Consider the following 22467-nt stretch of genomic DNA (forward strand, 5'->3'; position numbering starts at 1 on the left):
TTTTATAAGCAGATTATTACTAGAGGACTAGTTGTCTCCTGTCTTGTAGTTCCCCTGCTCTGTGTAACCCCGCCCCCCACCACTGATTGCACAGAAAACTGCCAATCTGCCAATCAGTGGTGAGGGCAGGGTTAACCAGGGCTCAGCATTCATAGTACTGCCTGATTATATCAAAATGGCGCCAAGCAGCCTATTAAGTCACACATCACAGGAATCCTGGTCTCTGTCCCTACGTAATGGTTCTTTCAGATTACATTCAGATTAACAAAACCTTGGTGAGAGATTCCCTTTACAGATTTCAGCACGAAGATACTATAGAAAGGGCTATCAGTCTTTGATAAATACATACTCTCACATCTAATAACCTGCACCCTTATATTTTTGAGAATTTTTTTTTTACATCATCTGCAATGCTATTTTTATAGATAGATATTGACTGTATGGGAGTATAATCAGTTGTGTGTATCTGACATCTGTCTTTCTGCCTGGAGTCTTTCTTTGTTACTCCGTTCTGTAAGGGCACATTGTTCTGTGCCTGGCTGCAAACCCTGTGATACACTGCCCCATCCCCGTTCTGTCCTCATCCCACCAGTACACCCCTCTCCTGCTGGAGCTAGGAGCTATCGATCTGATTGCAGGATGTTTTATCCTCCTACTCTTTATAGTTGTTTCCTTTGAGGCTATGTGCACATGTAGTTTTTTGGTTGTGCGGATTTTGTAGAGAAATCCGCAGGTAAATCCGCAGGACAAAAGTCCTGTGGTTTATCTGCGGACTAGCCTGCGGTTTTGCCCTGCGGTTTCACACCTCATAATGATAAGGTGTGAAACCGCAGCGGAAACCGCACAAAGAATTGACATGCTGCGGATTGTAACCCGCAGCAAAACCGCACGGAAAAATCCGCAGCGTGTGCACAGCGCTTTTTTTTTTTTTTACATAGGAAATAAAGGTACTGTACAACGCAGCAGAATCTGCTACGGACCCGCAGAGCCAAAACCGCTGCGAATCCGCAGCAGAATCCGCAGCGTGTGCACATACCTCAGACATGTTACCTTGGAGAAATCAATGATTTTCTAGTAGCAAAATCAATTAGATTTTTGATAAATGATTGATGCTATTTCTACCAGACAATTATCGATACGATCATTAGAAAGTAATTGCAAAGATATCTGCCCAGTGTAAAAAGTATCTGAGACCATAAGCAGCTTTACAAGGTAGGATTTCTGTCCACACAAAGCAACATAGGACTTGCTATATCGTCCCTTTTATGGCTCCATCACATTGACCGAAAATTTGCCAAACTAGTGTTAGCAAAAGTTCTAGATCTCAATCACTGGCTCTGGTAAGCATGGCAGCGATCAGATGCCAAGTGAGCTGGAGACTGATTGCATCATTTATGTAGGCCTAAAAATCATCATCGTCAGCAGTACATCTCCCCATGTTCACATCACGTCTCATCATCAGTGGCTCTGTCGAGGCTTACGGCTGAAGCCCTAAGAATCAGGATCTGGACGTTTGTGCTGACGGGGTAAATGACTTTAATGATGGAGATGGAGTCACTTTGCGTTCTCTCGAACATCACTTTCGTCAGTGTCCGCCTTTTTGAAGAGGTCACCAAAGCACTGTCGACCACCACTTTACGGCACTTTTTCTCTGAAGATGCTTCGACAGGTCACCCTGAACGGTGGTCATCTGGAGTTGATTCCCTACCCCATTTAAACTGCTTTAGCCAAAACGTAGGAGGAAGCTCCATCATCACCATATACAGCAATCATCCTTTCATCGATTTCTTTAGGCTTCTTTTCTCTAACACTAACAGAACATGCTGGGGTAGATAACTTATTGAACATCACTGGTACAAGAACTTTCTACGTTCACCCTCAGGAGTCTTTGGGGCAATAATCTTTTTATCAGCCATTTTTCTGGATTTGCGTTACGCTCATAAATCTGTTTATCTGCTACATACTAGATGCTTCATGTAACTGTGATATGTCGTACTTTCTACATATCCACTGATATTTCCACTGAATCCTGGAGGCTGTAGCTTTATGATACAAAAGTGTAAATGTCCATAAAGTGAAAAGCACCGAGAATTAACCACGTTATTGACCTTCACTATAGTCTACAGGGTTTACTGTTCTGTGCACTCATCAATGAGGTGGAGGTTGTGGCAGCAGTAAAATCAGAGTATAGAAAGAGAAAGAAAGCGCTCATTGAAGTCTACATTAAGGCTGGAGTCACACACAACGTAGAAAAATACAGACCGTATTGTACAGCCGTAATACGCATAAATGGTCCCTAAACAGTGCTCCGTATGTCATCCGTTATCAGGGTGTGGCCGCGTATTTTTCTCATGTAAGCATCCGTATGTAATCCATATGGCACCCGTATACCGTTTTTTTCTCGCAGGCTTGAAAAATGGACATATAATGGAGCCCAATGACAGGTTTTCAAACACAAACGAAAGAATAGATATAGACACATAGAATGCATATATAGAGTTGTGGCCAAAAGTATTGACACCCCTGCAATTTTGTCAGATAATACTCAGTTTCTTCCTGAAAATGATTGCAAACACAAATTCTTTGGCATTATTATCTTCATTTTAGATTGTCTTAAATGAAAAAACACAAAAGAGAATGAAGCAAAAAGCAAAACATTGATCATTTCACACAAAACTCCAAAAATGGGCCAGACAAAAGTATTGGCACCCTCAGCCTAATACTTGGTTGCACAACCTTTAGCCAAAATAACTGCGACCAACCGCTTCCGGTAACCATCAATGAGTTTCTTACAATGCTCTGCTGGAATTTTAGACCATTCTTCTTTGGCAAACTACTCCAGGTCCCTGATATTTGAAGGGTGCCTTTTCCAAACTGCCATTTTTAGATCTCTCCACAGGTGTTCTATGGGATTCAGGTCTGGACTCATTGCTGGCCACCTTAGAAGTCTCCAGTGCTTTCTCTCAAACCATTTTCTAGTGCTTTTTGAAGTGTGTTTTGGGTCATTGTCCTGCTGGAAGGCCCATGACCTCTGAGGGAGACCCAGCTTTTTCACACTGGGCCCTACATTATGCTTCAAAATTTGTTGGTAGTCTTCAGACTTCATAATGCCATGCACACGGTCAAGCAGTCCAGTGCCAGAGGCAGCAAAGCAACCCCAAAACATCAGGGAACCTCCGCCATGTTTGACTGTAGGGACCGTGTTCTTTTCTTTGAATGTCTCTTTTTTTCTCCTGTAGCTCTGTGTTGATGCCTTTGCCCAAAAAGCTCTACTTTTGTCTCATCTGACCAGAGAACATTCTTCCAAAACGTTTTAGGCTTTTTCAGGTAAGTTTTGGCAAACTCCAGCCTGGCTTTTTTATGTCTCGGGGTAAAAAGTGGGGTCTTCCTGGGTCTCCTACCATACAGTCCCTTTTCATTCAGACGCCGACAGTTAGTACAGGCTGACACTGTTGTACCCTCGGACTGCAGGGCAGCTTGAACTTGTTTGGATGTTAATCGAGGTTCTTTATCCAACATCTGCACAATCTTGCGTTGAAATCTCTTGTCAATTTTTCTTTTCCGTCCACATCTAGGGAGGTTAGCCACAGTGCCATGGGCTTTAAACTTCTTGATGACACTGCGCACGATAGACACAGGAACATTCAGGTCTTTGGAGATGGACTTGTAGCCTTGAGATTGCTCATGCTTCTTCACAATTTGGTTTTGCAAATCCTCAGACAGTTCTTTGGTCTTCTTTCTTTTCTCCATGCTCAATGTGGTACACACAAGTACACAGGACAGAGGTTGAGTCAACTTTAATCCATGTCAACTGGCTGCAAGTGTGATTTAGTTATTGCCAACACCTGTTAGGTGCCACAGGTAAGTTACAGGTGCTGTTAATTACACAAATTAGAGAAGCATCACATGGTTTTTCGAACAGTGCCAATACTTTTGTCCACCCTCTTTTTTATGTTTGGTGTGGAATTATATCCAATTTGGCTTTAGGAAAATTCTTTTTGTGTTTTTTCATTTAAGACAAATTAAATGAAGATAATAATAACAAAGAATTTGTTTTTGCAATCATTTTCAGGAAGAAACTGAGTATTATCTGACAAAATTGCAGGGGTGCCAATACTTTTGGCCACAACTGTAGCTAGGTCGGGTAAGGAAGATCTGTGAGATGAGGAAAGATGATCAGTTCAGATTTGTCCATATTGAGCTTGAGGAAGCGAGAGGAGAAGAAGGAGGATATGGCTGATAGACACTCTGGGATTCTGGACAGCAGAGAGGTGACGTCTGGGTCAGAGAGGTAGATCTGAGTGTCATCAGCATAAAGGTGGTACTGGAATCCGTGGGACTTTATGGTAATCCGTTTGGTCCGGTCCAATGGGCATTGCCTCTGTTCGGTCACTCCACCCCTCCTCGGCTTACTGTACGCATTCTTTGCCGTGAATATCGGAGATCGCGTACAGATTTTGCACGTGTGCATTGAAATGGTATCTCAAGCGTGCGCAGTATACTTTGCCCAACTGCGGGCAAAGCCGAAAAGCAGTAGTGCTCATGCGTGTCTGACGCCTTCTTTGGTGCCATGTCTAATCATTGGTGGCAGTGTGCTTTAAATACCATATGAAGCTATGCGCCGGATATGTGGGGGGAGGGAGAGTGATCACGCATAGTAAAGCAGCCAGAACATGTTTGAGACACTGGGGTAGCGGTGCACACGCAGAAATGCCTATGTGACGGGTTCGGGCGCGTGCATAGCTGACACCGAATTAACTGATGTTTTTAGCTGGTACCCAAAAAAGTGGTGACAGGTTCCCTTTAAAGGGAACCTGTCAGTTATTTTGGCCGCTATAAGATGTGGCCGCCACCTTTCAGGGCTTAGCTACAGAATTCTATAATGCTGAAGATAAGCCCCCGACCGACGTGCAAGTGAAGAAAAATGCCGCCCTCCTGCTTGGTTCATGGCTCCCCAGCATCGCGCTCTGGCGCAGGCTTACTTATCTGCCCTGTTGAGGGCAGAGCAAAGTACTGCAGTGAGCAGGTGCTGGGAAAGGTGGAAAAGATGGGATGCACCGGACCCAGACCTACGACACCCATCGGACCGGACCGACCCCCAGGTGAGTATAATAAAACATATTTTTCTTATGTTTTAGGTTGGATCGGGGGCTTATCTACAGCATTATAAAATGCTGTAGATAAGCCCTGAGAGTATAGCGGCCAAAACAGGTGACAAGTTCCCTTTAGCACAGTCACATAGTATGTAGTGTACTCATTTATTATGTATAACACCATCCTTAGTTACATAGTTTCCTCTTTTGTTATGTATAACACCGTCCCTTATTACATACCATCCTCTCTAGTTATATATGGTGCCATCCCTTATATAGCTTCACCCTGCTGTTATGTACAGTTCTGTCTCTTACATAATGTATTCTTGTTATTTTTGTTATTCACAGTGCCCTCTTTTATTACATAGTCCGCTCTCTTGTTAGATATAAAATGACTGCTGATGGAGGAGCCGGTGACCAGACTACCAGTCCATTATCTCCTCCATTAGAAAAGAAGCTTTCCCATGCTCTATCAGCCATCATTGCATTATATCTCTAACAAGAGAGGACAGTATGTAATAATAAACAGGGCTCTATATAATCCAATATGTAAGGGACGGTGCTGTACATAACAAGAGAGCGCACTATATAAGGGACAGCTTTATACAAAATACAGGAGACTATGTAATGTATATACATGTATGTTGTGTGGATATATATATATATATATGTGTGTGTGTCATGATCCAAGGTGGATCTGCCGACTCCATGCTGCCAGACTGCATCCTGCCAAAATGTAAAGGTTCATCGTATGCAGTGAACAACAGGAGACAAAAAAGGGGTTAACAAAGTTTACGTGACCAATTAACTGATATGTATACAAGGAAACCTTCCGCGCAGGGAGGTGTTGAGACAGACAGTGAAATATACAAAATAGCACAACAAAAGAGTAAAAGTGAAGATAAAGACTTATCGATTGAAGATCTTATTGGAGAACGGTTGGAACTGTTCCTGACGGCGTCACAGTCCGTGAAGAAAGTCTTTGGCTCAGTGATGTAAGAATGAGATGCACTGTCTCCTGACTGTGCCGAAGTATCCCGATCCGTTGGTCTTGGGGTCGTTGTACTTGGAAAGGGGAACAGTCTGTAAAGGGCTAGCATCAGCGGCGGTAGCTGAGGAGAGGGAGTCAACCTTCATCCTGCTCTGAAATCGCCTTCCCGCCAAGTCTCCTGTCTTCCCATGCTCTGTTCCTTTTAAGTCCCCCATGCCCCCTTCACTCAGGTGCTCAAACTTCTCCCACCCAGTCAAGTCAGGCACGTCAGGCAAGTCATCCCCCTGCAAAAGAGGTGACGGCCCTGATAGTTCCGGCTCCAGAGCGTATTTCTGTCCGATGACGTTAGTCGTGTTCACCCCCTTACAAAGTGTCAACAGGCTCTGCTGAAACTAATTTGTTTGAGTTAGAAACAGCACACCACCGCAGAGTTGTGGAAAAGTGTAACAGAGCAGACAGATCTGTGGCTATCACCACTGAACCTACAACCAGGCATGGTCGTGTGTGATAATGGCCGTAACCTGGTAGAGGCACTGAAGCTTGGCAAGCTTGATGTTCATGAAGGAGTCACAAAAACATATTCTTACTAATAATATATTCTATTTCTTGTTTAAATTGTTTTATTGAACATTTTCTAATACACACATTATGAAAGCTAGCTAACTATGTTCCTTCCTATTGTGAAATGACTCTTGTGGACAGCCCATACTACATGAAGTATACAGCTATCCTGCATAGATCATGGGATGTCGGACATCCATTCCTGGCTGCCTTATAGTTGCCATTTCGTCTAAGCATTCACACAATCTTTATTACAGCACACACGCATATACATTCTTATCTATCTAATAGGATGACGACAGATGTCCACACCTGCACTATGTACCTGCTGATCCTGAAATGACTCTTGTGGACGTCCCATACTACATGAAGTAAAGAGGTAGTCTGCATAGATCAAGGGATGTCAGACATCCGGCACCTCCCATCTTCTAACAGTGACGTCCTCTTCTTTGCTTCCCGTGGCGGCACCAGCGCAGGTGCACTGTTCTGTCCTGTTGAGGGCAGAGCAGAGTACTGCGGTGCACAGGCGCCGGACCTCTCTGACCTTTCCCGAGATCTGCGCACTGCAGAACTCTGCTCTGCCCTCAACAGGGCAGAGCAGCGCGCCTGCGCAGGAGCCACGACGGGAAGCAAAGAAGAGGATGTCACCGTTAGAAGATGGGAGGCGCCGGACCGGACCACGACACCCATCGGACCAAAACCGGACCCGGACCGCCCCTGGGTGAGTATAAGCTAACTCGTTTTTCTTCTCTTTCAGGTTATATCGGGGCTTATCTACAGCATTACAGAATGCTGTAGATATGCCCCTGATGGCGGTGCCAGCAGCTGATACCCGAAAAATGGGGTGACAGATTCCCTTTAAAGTATACACACACACACATTCATTCTTACCTATCTAATAGGATAACGACAGCTGTCCAGACCTGCATCCCTCCACCAGAACCTCCACAGTACCGTATGTACTCGTGTATAAAGCAGAGTTTTTCAGCACATTTTTTCGTGCTGAAAATGCCCCCACCTCGGCTTATACATGAGTCATCTGTCCCAGGAGCCATGCATACCAGGATAGGGGATAATGAGCTATGCATACAAGGACAGGACAGGGGTGGCATGCATACAAAGACAGGATGGGGGGAGCCATGCATACCAGGACAGTGATGGGGAAACCATGCATACAAAGACATGATGGGAGAGCCATGCATACCAGGACAGTGATGGGGAAGCCATGCATACAAAGACATGACGGGGGAGCCATGCATACCAGGACAGCGATGGGGGAGCCCGTGCATACCAGGTCAGGGATGGGGGAGCCTATATATACCAGGACAGAGATGAGGGGACAATGAATACCCGGCTTATACTGGAATTACTAAGTTTACCCAGTTTTCCATGGCAAAATTAGGTGCCTCGTCTTATACTCGGGTCGGCTTATACTTGAGTATATACGGTAAACTGTTGGGGTGCAGCTGTGGAGACCCTATTTTCAGAGATGATGTCCTCCACCCAAGTCTCAAAAGGCTGAAAGGGTCTTCAGGAGAGGTGGGTAGTCGAGCGAGGCTATCAGACGGTCATCTCTGAAGCTGTAGTGTCATCCTTCCTATGGATAAAATCACAGGCGGATATACTATTGGTCCTCTTCTGTCTGTGTCAGCCAGTGATTCCAATGTATAACTCATTTCCTGCAATGAGAAACACAGCACATTAATAATTTTCAGGCAATCAAGATGAATACAATCAATCCTATCCCTACCACTATGGGCTCTAGCAAAGAAAAGAGTATGTTGTTTAACCAAACTCCGATAAACTCTATCCAGGAGAAGGGATTTTTGTTGCAGCTCCTTTACCATATCCATGTTTCTCTCAATAGAATCATGTGCATCTTCAATCCAGAAGCACCTATTACAGCACAAGTTCCACCTTCAATTGCTAACAGGTAGTCAAAACCATTTCTGTCCTGACGGGCTACCTTCCTAATCTGAGCAACCCGCTCATTAAGAGCATGAATAGAACTTATGGTTTCATTAACTATTCATTGCATTATATTATTATATTTATTTGGCTTTTTACTAGTTCTACTCCCCAACCTGTCCGGGATATTTAGAGTCCTGATGGCGGTGCCGGCAGCTGATACCCGAAAAATGGTGTGACAGATTCCCTTTAAAGTATACACACACACATTCATTCTTACCTATCTAATAGGATGACGACAGCTGTCCAGACCTGCATCCCTCCACCAGAACCTCCACAGTACCGTATGTACTTGTGTATAAGCAGAGTTTTTCAGCACATTTTTTCATGCTGAAAATGCCCCCCTTGGCTTATACATGAGTCATCTGTCCCAGGAGCCATGCATACCAGGATAGGGGATAAAGAGCTATGCATACAAGGACAGGACAGGTGAGCCATGCATACAAAGACAGGATGGGGGGAGCCATGCATACAAAGACAGGATGGGGGGAGCCATGCATACCAGAACAGTGATGGGGAAACCATGCATACAAAGACATGATGGGAGAGCCATGCATACCAGGACAGTGATGGGGAAGCCATGCATACAAAGACATGACGGGGGAGCCATGCATACCAGGACAGTGATGGGAAAGTCATGCATACAAAGACAGGATGGGGGAGCCATGCATACCAGGACAGTGATGGGGAAGCCATGCATACAAAGACATGACGGGGGAGCCATGCATACCAGGACAGTGATGGGGAAACCATGCATACAAAGACATGATGGGAGAGCCATGCATATCAGGACAGTGATGGGGGAGCCCGTGCATACCAGGTCAGGGATGGGGGAGCCTGTGTATACCAGGACAGAGATGAGGGGACAATGCATATCCAGCATATACTGGAATTAATAAGTTTACCCAGTTTTCCGTGGCAAAATTAGGTGCCTCGGCTTATACTCGGGTCGGCTTATACTTGAGTATATACGGTAAACTGTTGGGGTGCAGCTGTGGAGACCCTATTTTCAGAGATGATGTCCTCCACCCAAGTCTCAAAAGGCTGAAAGGGTCTTCAGGAGAGGTGGGTAGTCGAGCGAGGCTATCAGACGGTCATCTCTGAAGCTGTAGTGTCATCCTTCCTATGGATAAAATCACAGGCGGATATACTATTGGTCCTCTTCTGTCTGTGTCAGCCAGTGATTCCAATGTATAACTCATTTCCTGCAATAAGAAACACAGCACATTAATAATTTTCAGGCAATCAAAATGAATACAATCAATCCTATCCCTACCACTATGGGCTCTAGCAAAGATAAGAGTATGTTGTTTAACCAAACTCCGATAAACTCCATCCAGGAGAAGTGATTTTTGTTGCAGCTCCTTTACCATATCCATGTTTCTCTCAATAGAATCATGTGCATCTTCAATCCAGAAGCATCTATTACAGCACAAGTTCCACCTTCAATTGCTAACAGGTAGTCAAAACCATTTCTGTCCTGACGGGCTACCTTCCTAATCTGAGCAACCCGCTCATTAAGAGCATGAATAGAACTTATGGTTTCATTAACTATTCATTGCATTATATTATTATATTTATTTGGCTTTTTACTAGTTCTACTCCCCAACCTGTCCGGGATATTTAGAGTCCTGAGGTGACATTTGTGCCTCAGTCATCCTGTCTATATCCTCCTGTTTTATTTTTTGGAGTGATCAGGAGTTCACCATCCACTCCACAATAAACTCTCCCTCCCACAGGAGTAGATATCTCTCCCCATATACCAGGGGTAAGATGGGAAAAGACAAATTCAGGAGTGGTGGCCCTAACATGGGGTTCATTATATTTTGGATATGTTAGGAGTACTAACATTCACATTCATTCACACATACATATCCAAAGGTATTAGTGACAATTCATACCTGCTTCAGGTTCTTAGAATTTGCACTCACGACATGAAATTTGAGTAGTGAAAGCAAATGAGAAAATAGGGTTCTCACCCGTTTATGACAGAGTAATGCACCTACATGTAATGAGTGAGCACAGCACTAACCATCAGATAAGTAGCACACTTTATATAGTTAAACACAACTAAAAATCCGACTCACCCCCTCCCAAGTAGCAACGTCAAGAATGTTCGTGAGGTGAGAAGAGAAAGTCAATTATCGTCTTTCAGCTTGGCTCAGATGGCACCTAATCATGGACCAAGAAATAAAATATTTGGTGACATCACAAGTAATAACTGATGGGGGCAAAACCAACAATCAAAACATTAATGAGAAGACAAATAAGAGCCAATGCGGGTGGCGCCAACAACCATAACATTCTGTGACATCACATGACGAATCTAATGGGTGGGTAATCAACAATTTCAACATTCTGTGACCTCCCAAGTGGTGGCTGTTACTACCGGCTTCCATTGAAGTGCATTGCCCAAAATACAAACAATATGAATCCTACCAATATGGGGGAATATTTGAATAGATTTTCTATATATGGAGCTAATATGTACTGTATATACATCCGGGTTTTACAAGGTTTTCACAAAATTAGTTGGATTTATATCTTTGATCTGGATTGTATATCACGATATGTCTCAATAACACCCAACAATTACATAATTATATCCAGGCTACATGCGTTCGCTTTACAGAATATGATCACGTTCATCTCCCAGATTTGTATGATTTTAAAACAATATATTGGCCAAAAATTGGGAAGGTGTTGTGTTCCAGTTATGCCTGAGGAGATTCTCTCCATTATTACTATGCTATGGATGTGACCAGCAAGAAAGTCAGAAACCAGTGAGATGTGATGGAGAGTCGGTAAATCACTGTCTTTTCTGTACTGGGATACATAGGATGTGATGGGATTTATCTCTCTTTACTATTGCAAGAAATGCTGTAAAATATGGATGTCACCTAATCTGAGGGGCTCAGTATTTTGGACCTGCTTGTATTATATACAATAAAGGCCCCTTAATGAATAAAAAGTAAGTGAGAATTAGATGATAGAAAAGAATGAAGGACACAACAAGAGGCGACATAGAGCCGACTTACCTCTCTCCCCAGTAACTGCAATCCTCAAATGGAATGTCGGCTCTGCAGTTCCTTAAACGATGAGTGTGATGTCATAAGGCTAGGTGGTGGAGCCAGAAACCACAGCATTCCGTGACATCATCAGCAGGAGCAGCAGCTGCTGTTTAAAGGGACCAGACCAAGACATGCAGCCAATTCATTAGCTTATAGATGAAATGGACCTTCTTCCCAGAGCCATAGCTTTTTTATTTTTTTTTGGTCAAAATTGCCATGTGAGGGCTTGTTTTTTGCATGACGAGTTGTTCTTTTGAACGACACCACTGGTTTTAACATATTGTGTACTGAATAACGGGAAAAAAAATTCCAAGTGCGGTGAAATTGCAAAAAAAAGTGCAATCCCACAGTTGGTTTTTTTTGGGTATCTTTTACCATGTTCATTAAATGCTAAAACTGACCTGCCATTATGATTCTCCAGGTGAATATGAGTTAATAGACACCAAAACATGTCTAGGTTCTTTTTTATTTAAGTGGTGGTCTCCATTTTTCGTGATATGGGGCTGATTCTGGTAAGCGCAAGTTAAATGCCGCTGTCAGAGGTTAACGGCAGCATTTAACTAATTAACAGCTGCGGTTGGATTGCGATTCCACCCATGGCTGTTGCGGGCACATGACAGCTGTATAGATCAGCTGACACATGCCCGGAAAGGCACGTGCTCAGCACCGAAGCCCTCACCATACAGGGGGTATCCGACATTGGCATACTATTACACCTAATGTCGGAAAGGGGTTAACTAGAGGCACCCGGTTATTTATGTTCCAACCCCATGGATACAGTCAAACACCTTGGTCGCCTCAGAAAGAACTTTTTGAATCAGGGCTACCATCCAAGAACAATTTGAAACCAAATTACAAAATCCACCAGAACATCAAGGAATCATCTCCTACATTACAAAGCTAATGTAGAAAATAATCAGGTGCCTCTATTAGTCACCCACAATCCAAATCTGGAAGTGCTAAGGGGACCGGCACGGAAATTACAACCTTTACTACGAAAAGATGCCCAATTACAATCCATTGTTTCAGACCCCCCACTGCTGTGTTTTAGGCAGCCCCAAATCTAAGGGTACCGTTACACCTAGCGACTCACCAGCGATCCCGACCAGCGATATGACGCGGTCAGGATCGCTGGTGAATCGCTGGGTGGTCGCTAGTGAGCTGCCACTCAGGCAGATCTCACCAGCGACATTGCAGGGGACGGGGATCGCTACTTACCTGTCAGACGCGGCGATCCTGCGTCCCCCCGCCCGGCTCCACGCGTCGCTCGTCGGCGCCACAGGAAGCACATGACTTTATCAATAAAGTTTGTTAAAGCCAAATACCAGGAGGTATCACAAAAAGCATGACATACCAAGAACAGACAAAAAGCATAACGTCAAAAACGCAATAAAAATGCATGTAAAAAATACAACGAAAAAATGCAAATAACCTAATTTATATAAGTTCAGAAATGCTGGAGAAAATCTGCAACATCAAAAACTCACCAAATACTCATGTAGGAACGTAGCCTTAATGCAGGCCCGGATTACTAATCTGCAAGGCCGGGCAGATGCCCGGTAGGCTGGCGGCTCTATAATACAAAGTGGACCGCCAGCCCTTTAAAACAGGTTTGGGGAACCTCCGGCCTGCGGGCAGGTCCCCGGAATATGCAATGCTCCGGTGGCAGCCATATCCTGCCAGCTGCCGGTCGTTTTACCAAGTGCACGCAGCGTTCATTACAGAATGCTGCCTGCACATGAATGATGACATCATCGGGGTGGGCGGGGTTAGCGTCGCGGCAGGAGGGGTTAGCGCCCAATGCTTCGATCATACGCTCTGTGGCATCATTCACATGTGGGTCTTCAAATATCTCTCTTTAGGAGAGTGAGAGGCACAACAAAGTAAAGCAAAATTCACTGATCGGGGTGAGGAGTGTTATAGTTTGTGGGCTGGTGGGGTTTGTGTGGCAGGACTGCTTTTCTGTCTCAGTCCTCCCCTGAGCAGACCTGATACATTTCTATCAGTGGAGTATGATTATTGAATTTATTAATATCAGTCAGATGGTGTAAATGTCTATGACCCCCCTTTAGTTACCCAGGCTCCATGTTGTGTCCTGTTCCCTGTCCTGCAGTCTGATGTCTATACACAGATAATGGTGAATGTTTTCGGGACTGGTTGTTACGGGACTAGCAGACGTTATTATGTTCAGCTCCTTCTGTTTGTGCCACTGTATCCCTTTCTGTATTGTGTGCTCCGTGTTAATCTCTTTTATCCGCTCATGTCACTAATCCTTTCACCTATCCCATGATGCTGACTGACAGGACGTCTTCTCTCTTGTAGCCGGGCCTGCTTGAACCTTCTGCCGCCTTAGTGCGTGTAATGAAAACTGCCCCTACCTTGGGAATAGCTATTGAAGGAGGCGCCAGGACGCGACAACCTCTGCCTAGTATTGTAACTATACAGGTATAACCATGGCTATCACCATCTGCCACTGCTCTACTAAACAGTAAATTCACAGCAATAATCAAATTGAAAAATAAACAATTATTTCAAGTTTTATGAATTTCTAGTAATATCTGACTATGGCTGGTTTCACATTTGTGTCTGATCCGCATAGATCCGCATGCATCATGCGTACATACATTTAACAGGGTGTACGCAGGGACATGCGTTTGCATGCGTTCTCATGCTTTCGTGTACGCATGCGTTGTTTCACGGTGTGCGGTGGTGCGCAGTGAACACAACATGTTGCATTTTTTGAGGCGTCAAAAATCCGTCAAATATGCGCATTCATGAGCATGCGGATGAGTGCGTCAAAAAATGCATTACTGTCTATGGGAATGTATGCATACGCAAGGACATGCGTACGCATGCGTTGGATACGCATGCATTATTCAAAATACATATAGAAATCCCATGAGACACGCCCATTTTTGTCTGGTGTCATATCGAACGCATGCTCGTAAACAACGCAAACGCATGCAAAAACAAATACAAACGCATGCACACGCAGCATTTTTTCCCGTCATGTGTAAGATGATGCGCATAAAAATGCTGCGTAAACATGCGATTTGCATGCGTTTGCGCATGTGGATGATACACTGCAGACTCAAACGCTAATGTGAACCTAGCCTATGCCAAAGACAATATGGCCACCATGGGCACTCCCACAGATGTTGCAACCACATTTCTGGGATGCCTTATTAGAAAACAGGTGTCTATTATTCCCTCCATGACTTGCACTATATATGGCAACAGAGTTGTCCTTATCTTGACCACCATACACCGTAACAACAGCTCGCTTCTCACGGTCCAAAGTACCACACACAAGTCCCAAAGATTGTATCCTGGAGTATAATAAGTAAATGGGGGGTGCAGATCTCTCAGGTCCCCAAACCGTACAGTGCCTTACCACAAGCTAAAGTATGGTACAAAAAATTGGCCGTGCACCTTGTACAGATGGCACTGTACAATGCTTTTGTGCTGTTTGGATCTGCAGCCAATACGGGGACCTTCCTTCAGTTTCAGGAGGTAGTCATCAAGGCCCTAATGTTCGGCACTCAGGAAGTTGAGGGTCGCAGTAATTCTGAAACTGATGGTGTCCAAATTGTCCCAGATCAACATTTTCCAGCAAAGGTTCCCCAAACAGCGAAGAAGGGAAGATCACAAAAAAGGTGCATAGTACGCTCATACACAAGTAAAAGCAATATTATAATTTCTATAACTGTGCCTCTAAATAATGCCTTGGAAGGTCTAGTTTAGGCACATCAGGGGCTCTCCAAATGCGACATGGCATCCAATCTCAAATCCAGCCAATTTTGCACTGAAAAGTCAAACGGCGCTCCGTCCCTTCCAAGCTCTGCCATGCGCCCAAACAGTGGTTTAACTGCATATATGGGGTATTTGCGTACTCAGGACAAATTGGCTCTCCAAATGCGACATGGTGTGCACCACGGTCTGTGCTCTAAACCATCACTCCCTCCCTTCCGAGTCCTGCTGTGCATCCAAATAGTAGTTTTCCACCACATATGGGGTATCAGTGTACTCAGGAAAAATTGCACAACAATTTTTGTGGTCTATTTTCTGCTACACTTGAAAAAATAAAAAAATGGGTCTAAAAAATACTTTTCTGCAAAAAATGTAATTTTATTTTTTTAATTTTCACAACTCAATTTTACAAATTTTGGTGAAGCACCTGGGGGTTCAAGGTGCTAACACACATCTACGTACATTCCTTGTGGGGGGGTTTCCACTGTATAGGCACATCAGGGGCTCTCCAAGCGCGACATGGAGTCCACTCTTGATTCCAGCTAATTTTGCGTTCACAAAAGTAGAATGGCACTCCTTCCCTTCTGAGCCCTGCTATGCGCCCAAACAGTGGTTTTCCCCCACATGTGGGGTATCGACATACTGAGGAGAATTTGCACAACAAATGTTGAGGTCCATTAACTTACATTACCATTGTAAAAATAAAAAAATGGGTCTAAAGTAAAATTTTTGTGAAAAAAGTTAAATGATCATTTTTGCCTTCCACATTTCTTCAGTTCCTGTGAAGCACCTGAAGGGTTAATAAACTTCTTAAGGCTATGTGCACACATGTGGAATTGCCGCGGAAATTCCGCAATTCCCTGCCGTGGGAAATACGCATGCAGAATTCCCGCAAAAACAAGCGTTTTGCAAGCGTAATTAGCTTGCAGAATGCTAGCGTTTTCCAAGAGATCTGTAGCATCGCTTGGAGAACTGATTGACAGGTTGGTCACACTTGTCAAACAGTGCTTGACAAGTGTGACCAACTTTTTACTATTGATGCTGCCTATGCAGCATCAATTGTAAAAAGATATAATGTTAAAAATAATTAAAAAAAATAAATAATAATCGTGATATTCTCACCTTCCGGCGGCCCCTGCAGCCTTCACGATCCTCGCGATGTTCCCGGCAACTCCTGTTCCCAGCTGTCACGATCCCGCCGCTGACACTGGTATGTCATGGACGGAGGGATGTGGCGCACTGCCGACACACGGCTATCACAGGCACAGGGGGGCTTATCTTAGTAATCCCACCGCTGGCACCATGTGATAAAAACAGCAAGCTAGTCTTGCCCTAATAATTTATCGCAGTGGGTTATTTTGGATGTCCCACCACTGCTAACAATCTTCCACGAACTGCGGGGATTTATATATAGCCCACTTTTTCAGTTTCACTTTGGAACTCGCAGCTCTCCGGTGCCCCCCCTTACCCTCAGGTCAGTCAGGGAACTACACCTGGGATAATGGGTCACCGGCCGGCTGCTTCAATGAGGTCTGGCCACCCGGCACACTGCAGTGAGGGAATTATAAAACGTTCTGGCCGCAGCCACCCCAATTTAGCTTATAAAACCCCTTCCGTCACTCTCAGCAGTGCCCAGGGCCCAGGCCACACGTTGCCGTGACCAGCTCCAGAATTCTCTGCTTAAGTTATAAACTTAATAGAGGGGTTCAACGCCAACCCAAGTCAGCAGCGTAATTATCTTAAAGACATGTGTACATTCGTTCTTAGAGCATGAAGACAGACTAATACATTTTATAATTTATTCCCCAAAAGGGGGGCAGTGATTACACAGATAAAATATGTTACAACGTTGAGACAGTAGGTATGTACAATGCAAATATAAAATAAATGGCATTAACATAGAAAATCAACACTTCCAGTTGCTTAATGGTCTTTAGGCTAGCCATGTGGGGAGGAGGCGGGGCCACACATCGCCCTGCATCTGGGGTCCTTTAGGCATGAAAACCTCCAGATCGAATGACCAACCCCAGGGAGGGAATGCTTTATAGCTCTGGGTCCGTGACATCACGAAAGGCGAGGTCTAGGGATGTTCCTCCCCCTGCTCTAGGAGTTACAATTCTGACTACAAAACTTATAATGACTATATCTCGCAGAGGATACCTCGTATAAACACGCACATGGTATCATTTTCCTTAGTTTATCGCAGACAATAATTAAACACCAAACTTGCAGTAATTATGTCACACCGTTTAGGAGAAATCCAGTTCTCGGTTTCTGGGGGTACTAGAACCGTGCCAATTATGGGCCAGAATACCAGGTCGATGCATTTTGCAGAAATGTAATTTTCATATCGCTGCCGCATATAAGGTGCGCGCTATGGCTTCTTTTAATATTTCCCTTACCTGAATTGGCTGCATGGCAGGGAACAAAAGTAATCCTTTTCCTGGCTGTGCAGGGAGAGGGGAAGGAGGAAAGAGAGAGCTGGCACAGGAAATGTCTGGTGTAGGGTTACAAGCAGGCAGAGGAGACACACAGCTGCTAAGGGGGTCACATCTGCAGCATGTGACAAGCAGAAGTATAATCTGTAGTGTAACAATGGGAGATTCTGGAATGTTCCAGCGAGGTAATATTTTACTTATCGTTACACCTCCCCCTTTTGAGTGTGCTATGGAGGCATAACCTGTCGGTAATCCACCATGTGCACCTCAGCGGGTTCGACCCGGCGGGACAACCCATCGGCATTTCCATGCTCGCTGCCCTTTTTGTGTTGTACGGTAAAGTCGTACTGCTGAAGGGCAAGGCTCCAGTGTAGCAACCTTCCGTTGGTTCCGGACACTGTGTGCAGCCAGCTCAGAGGGTTGTGGTCGGTTACCACCGTGAAGATGTGCCCGTACACGTAGGGCTGCAAACGTTGCTGTGCCCACATCATGGCCAGGCACTCCTTCTCGAAGGTGGAGTATGCCACTTCCCTCGGCAAGAGTTTCTGGCTCAAGTACAACACGAGGTGCTCCTGGTTCCCCGAGTCGACCTGGCTGAGCACAGCACCGAGGCCAAACTTGCTGGCATCAGTCTGGACCAGGAACAGGCAACTGCAGTCGACTGCTTTCAACACTGGAGAGTTATACAGGGCTGTTTTTAAAGCTTGGAAGGCCGCCTCGCAGCTGGCCATCCAGTTAACTGTTTGGGGTAGCCTCTGCTTGGTGAGGTCGGTCAAGGGTTTTGCAAGGGCGCTATAGTCCTGTACGAACCACCTATAGTACCCTGCAGTGCCCAAGAAGGACTTCACCTGTTTCTTGGTCCTGGGGGTGGGCCAGGACACGATTGCGTCCACTTTCTCCAGCTCCGGACTCATGGAGCCCCCGACTACCCGATGCCCCAGGTAGTGGACCTCGCTCATGCCCATCTGGCACTTTCCCGGCTTGATGGTCAGGCCTGTCTAGTGAAGACGTTTGAGCACCTCCTGAAGATGCTGAAGGTGTTCCTCCCAGATGGAAATGAAGACGGCAATGTCATCCAGGTACGCCACCGCGTACTCCTCCAGTCGCCGGAGCAGGTGGTTGACAATCCGCTGGAAAGTGGCAGGGGCATTTTTCATGCCGAAGGGCATGACTGTGGACTCGTACAGTCCAAAGTGGGTGATAAAGGTGGATTTCTCCTACGCCTCAGGGCTCAGGGGAATCTGCCAGTATCCCCGACTCAAATCCATGATGGATATGTATTTTGCTTTCGCCAACCGCTCAAGCAGATCCTCGATGCACAGCATCGGGTGTGCATCAGAGGTTGTGATGGCGTTGAGCCCTCTGTAGTCCACACAGAACCGGGTGGTCCGATCCTTTTTAGGCACGAGGACTACAGGCGAGGCCCACGCACTTTTTGACCGTCAAATCACCCCCAGCTGTAACATCTCATTGATCTCTTGGCGCATGACCTGTTGCACCTCCTCAGAGATCCGATGTGTTCACTGGAGTGGGGCGTTATTCCCGGTGTCCACCTCATGAACCGCTAACTCTGTCCTCCCAGGTCGGTTGGTGAACACGGCCCAGAAGGGATCCAGGGTATCCAACAACTGCGACCCCTGGGGTACGGTTAAGGAGGCACTTACCTCCATGTCCTCAATGCACCCATTGGCCTTGGCTGGGGCCAGCATGTCCAGAAGGGGATCTTCCTCCCCATCCTCGGGCAGGTTGCAGACCAGTAGGACACAGGCTTCACGTTCGTGATGAGCCTTCAGCATGTTGACGTGAACGGCCTTGCGCCTACCCCGAGCATGGTCAAGCGTGACCACGTAGATGACCGGATTGAGCTGTAGGTGGACGACGTATGGGCCTTCCCAGGCTGCCTAAAGCTTATCCGTTGGTACGGGGACCAGAACCCACACCTTTTGACCCATCTGGTAGGTCTGCTCCTGGCCGTTCTGGTCGTACCAGTGCTTCTGGTCAGCCTGAGCCTGTGTCATATTGTCATGCACCAACTGCGTCAAGGTCTGCATCTTTTCACGGAAGCGCATGACATAATCCACGATGGACACTTCTGTGGGGTTTGGCTCACCTTCCCAGGATTCTCTTATCAACCCAAGGGCTCCCTGGACTCGCCTGCCAAACAGGAGCTCCAAGGGGAGAACCCCGTTGAGGCCTGCAGAACTTCTCTGTAAGCGAACAGCAGGTGTGGGAGGTACCGCTCCCAGTCGTGCCCTTGGGTCTCAACCAGCATGCGGAGCATCTGTTTGAGGGTACCGTTGAAGCCTTCACACAAACCATTGGTGTATGGGTGATACGCACTCGATACCAGGTGCTTCACCTGCATTTTCTCACAGAGACCCTCCATTAGGCAAGACATGAATTGGGTCCCTTGATTGGTAAGCATCTCCCCGGGAAATCCTACCCTTGAAAAGATGGTCACCAGTGCATCAGCCACCTTATCCGCCCTGGTTGATGACAGAGCTACTGCCTCTGGGTACCGGGTAGCGTAGTCTACCACGGTGAGAATGTATTGCTTTCCAGAGCTGCTGGGGATGGCCACAGGACCTACAATGTCCACCACGATTCTCTGGAAAGGCTCCTCTATCACTGGCAAAGGGATAAGGGGAGCCTTAAGAGCAGACCCCGCCTTACCCACTCTTTGACAGGTGGTACAGGTGTGGCAGTAGGTTGTTACGTCTGTCCCCATCTTGGTCCAATAGAAGTGTTGAAACAGCCATGCCTTAGTTTTGCTGACCCCCAAGTGTCCAGCGAGTGGAATCTCATGGACAATCCACAACAACTCAGTTTTGAACTGATAGGGGATGACCAGCTGTCTTTCCCTCAACCACTCCTTCTGGGATTTTCTGGGTACTGTCTCCCGGTACAACCTTCCTCATTCCCAGAACACCCTCTCCTTATCAGACTCGGAGGTAGGCGCCTTGGCGTGGTCTCTCAATTTCTCCAGGCTCGCATCTGAGTGCAGAGCGGCCTGGAACTCCTGGCTGGAGGCAGCCAGAAGTGACGTCAGGGTCCCTTCCTCACTGGTACCCTCTGGAACCTGCTCTTGGTTGACCTCTGGTTCAGTCTCTCTTGTAGCAGAAGAGGGTCCAGAAGGCAGGGCGCTACCTGCGATCTGGGCACTCTGACTGCGTGTGACAGCTGCTATGTATGCTGTTTACCCGGGGATTTCTACAAACCCACCAGCCGGTGCTGCTATGGGCTCTACCTCCCCTGTTATGAATGAGTCACCAGAGGAGGAAAAAAAAAAAACACAAGCTAAGTCCAGAAAACCAGAGAAGTTGGTAGCTAGCGGATTGCAGACCCCTGATCCTATTCACCACAACTAACAGTAGCCGTGGGGGGTTCCTACGGTGCCCTAGACCCCTCAACACAGCCGGAGAGTTAAATAAGCCTAAAGAAAGAAAGGGGAAATCTAAACTGCCCCAGAGCAGACCCCAAAGCAATAGACAGCCCCCAACATGTATTTCGGTGAAAAACAGATGAAAACACAAACACAGACAGAAAGACAGGCTGAGCAAACGATGGGGCCCAACTAACTAGATAGGAAAGGACAGAAAAGATGCTGGCTGCAATCCGCAAAAAAACCCTGCCAAAAATTATGTCCAACACGTCTGATAGAAAAGGCCCTGAAGTCACTAGACTTCAAAATCACTATATCAGCACTCAGGTATATTCTGAAGACAGAGCAAAGAGATCAACTGATCAGAGACTAAAAATGGAGGTCAGCCCGTCCCAACCAGGGCAGGCTGAACATAAACACTAAGTAAACAGACAAAATCTCATGGAAAAATAGCAGAGCAAAAACTTAGCTTTTAGTAGACAGGAACTAAACTGGATGCCAGAGCTCAGAGCAGAAAGGATCACCAGCAACCCTGCAAGGGCGTCGGCTGCCTTATATCCACTCAGAAATTCCGGATGTCCAATCACACTCCACCTGTTCAGATGAAAGGTTCTTCCCATCAAGATCAATTTCACTACCTCCTTCCACCAGCAGAGGGAATTCATCAGACATCAGAGGTGAAGGAGAAAATGAACTCATAACACTCCCCATACACCCCCAACACTTCAGGAGCGGTGCTACTCATGGGCCAGTTACCTTCCTCGGTGGCACTGGTCAGTTGCATGGCATCACCTCTCTCACGGTTCCCATGCACCTCCCCATTTCCTTGAGAACCGACGCTTGCTCCTGTTAGGGGTTCCTCAGCCTTCTCACTGCGCAGAGTGACAGGGCTGAGCACTTTGGTACCTGTGGACGCATCTAACGTTTCAAAGAAATGGTTAACAGGTTCAGTTGGCACAGATACATCATCAGCAGCATCAGTCCTAGGAAAAGAATGGTTATCAGATTTCTTTGGTACATTTACATCACCATCAACATCATTCATGGGGAGAGAATGGTTATTAGTTGCATCATTACTCGTCAAGGCATTAGCAGGTAACACATTCAGTTTCCCATCATCATCATCAGGATTAACGTCACCCTTATTATCAGATTGGGGAGGGGTGTCAGGGACGTAGTAGGCAACCATCCTCCCCAAATCAGTCCCCAATAA

The 22467-nt window shown here is 46.0% G+C and overlaps 1 long non-coding RNA gene across 1 annotated transcript in view; it reads left to right on the forward strand.

The window, feature by feature from the left end:
• The first annotated feature begins 13075 nt into the window (after positions 1-13075).
• The window catches only part of LOC141046765 (uncharacterized), a 32647-nt gene continuing 23255 nt past the window's right edge, over positions 13076-22467 (forward strand). The window contains exon 1 of the long non-coding RNA XR_012219648.1: positions 13076-14129. This is a non-coding gene — a long non-coding RNA (uncharacterized lncRNA). The remainder of the gene's footprint in view (positions 14130-22467) is intronic.

Source organism: Dendrobates tinctorius, unplaced genomic scaffold (genome assembly GCF_039654945.1).
Source record: "Dendrobates tinctorius isolate UK_male_01 unplaced genomic scaffold, ASM3965494v1 ptg000120l, whole genome shotgun sequence".
NCBI classification, from domain to species: Eukaryota; Metazoa; Chordata; class Amphibia; order Anura; family Dendrobatidae; genus Dendrobates; species Dendrobates tinctorius.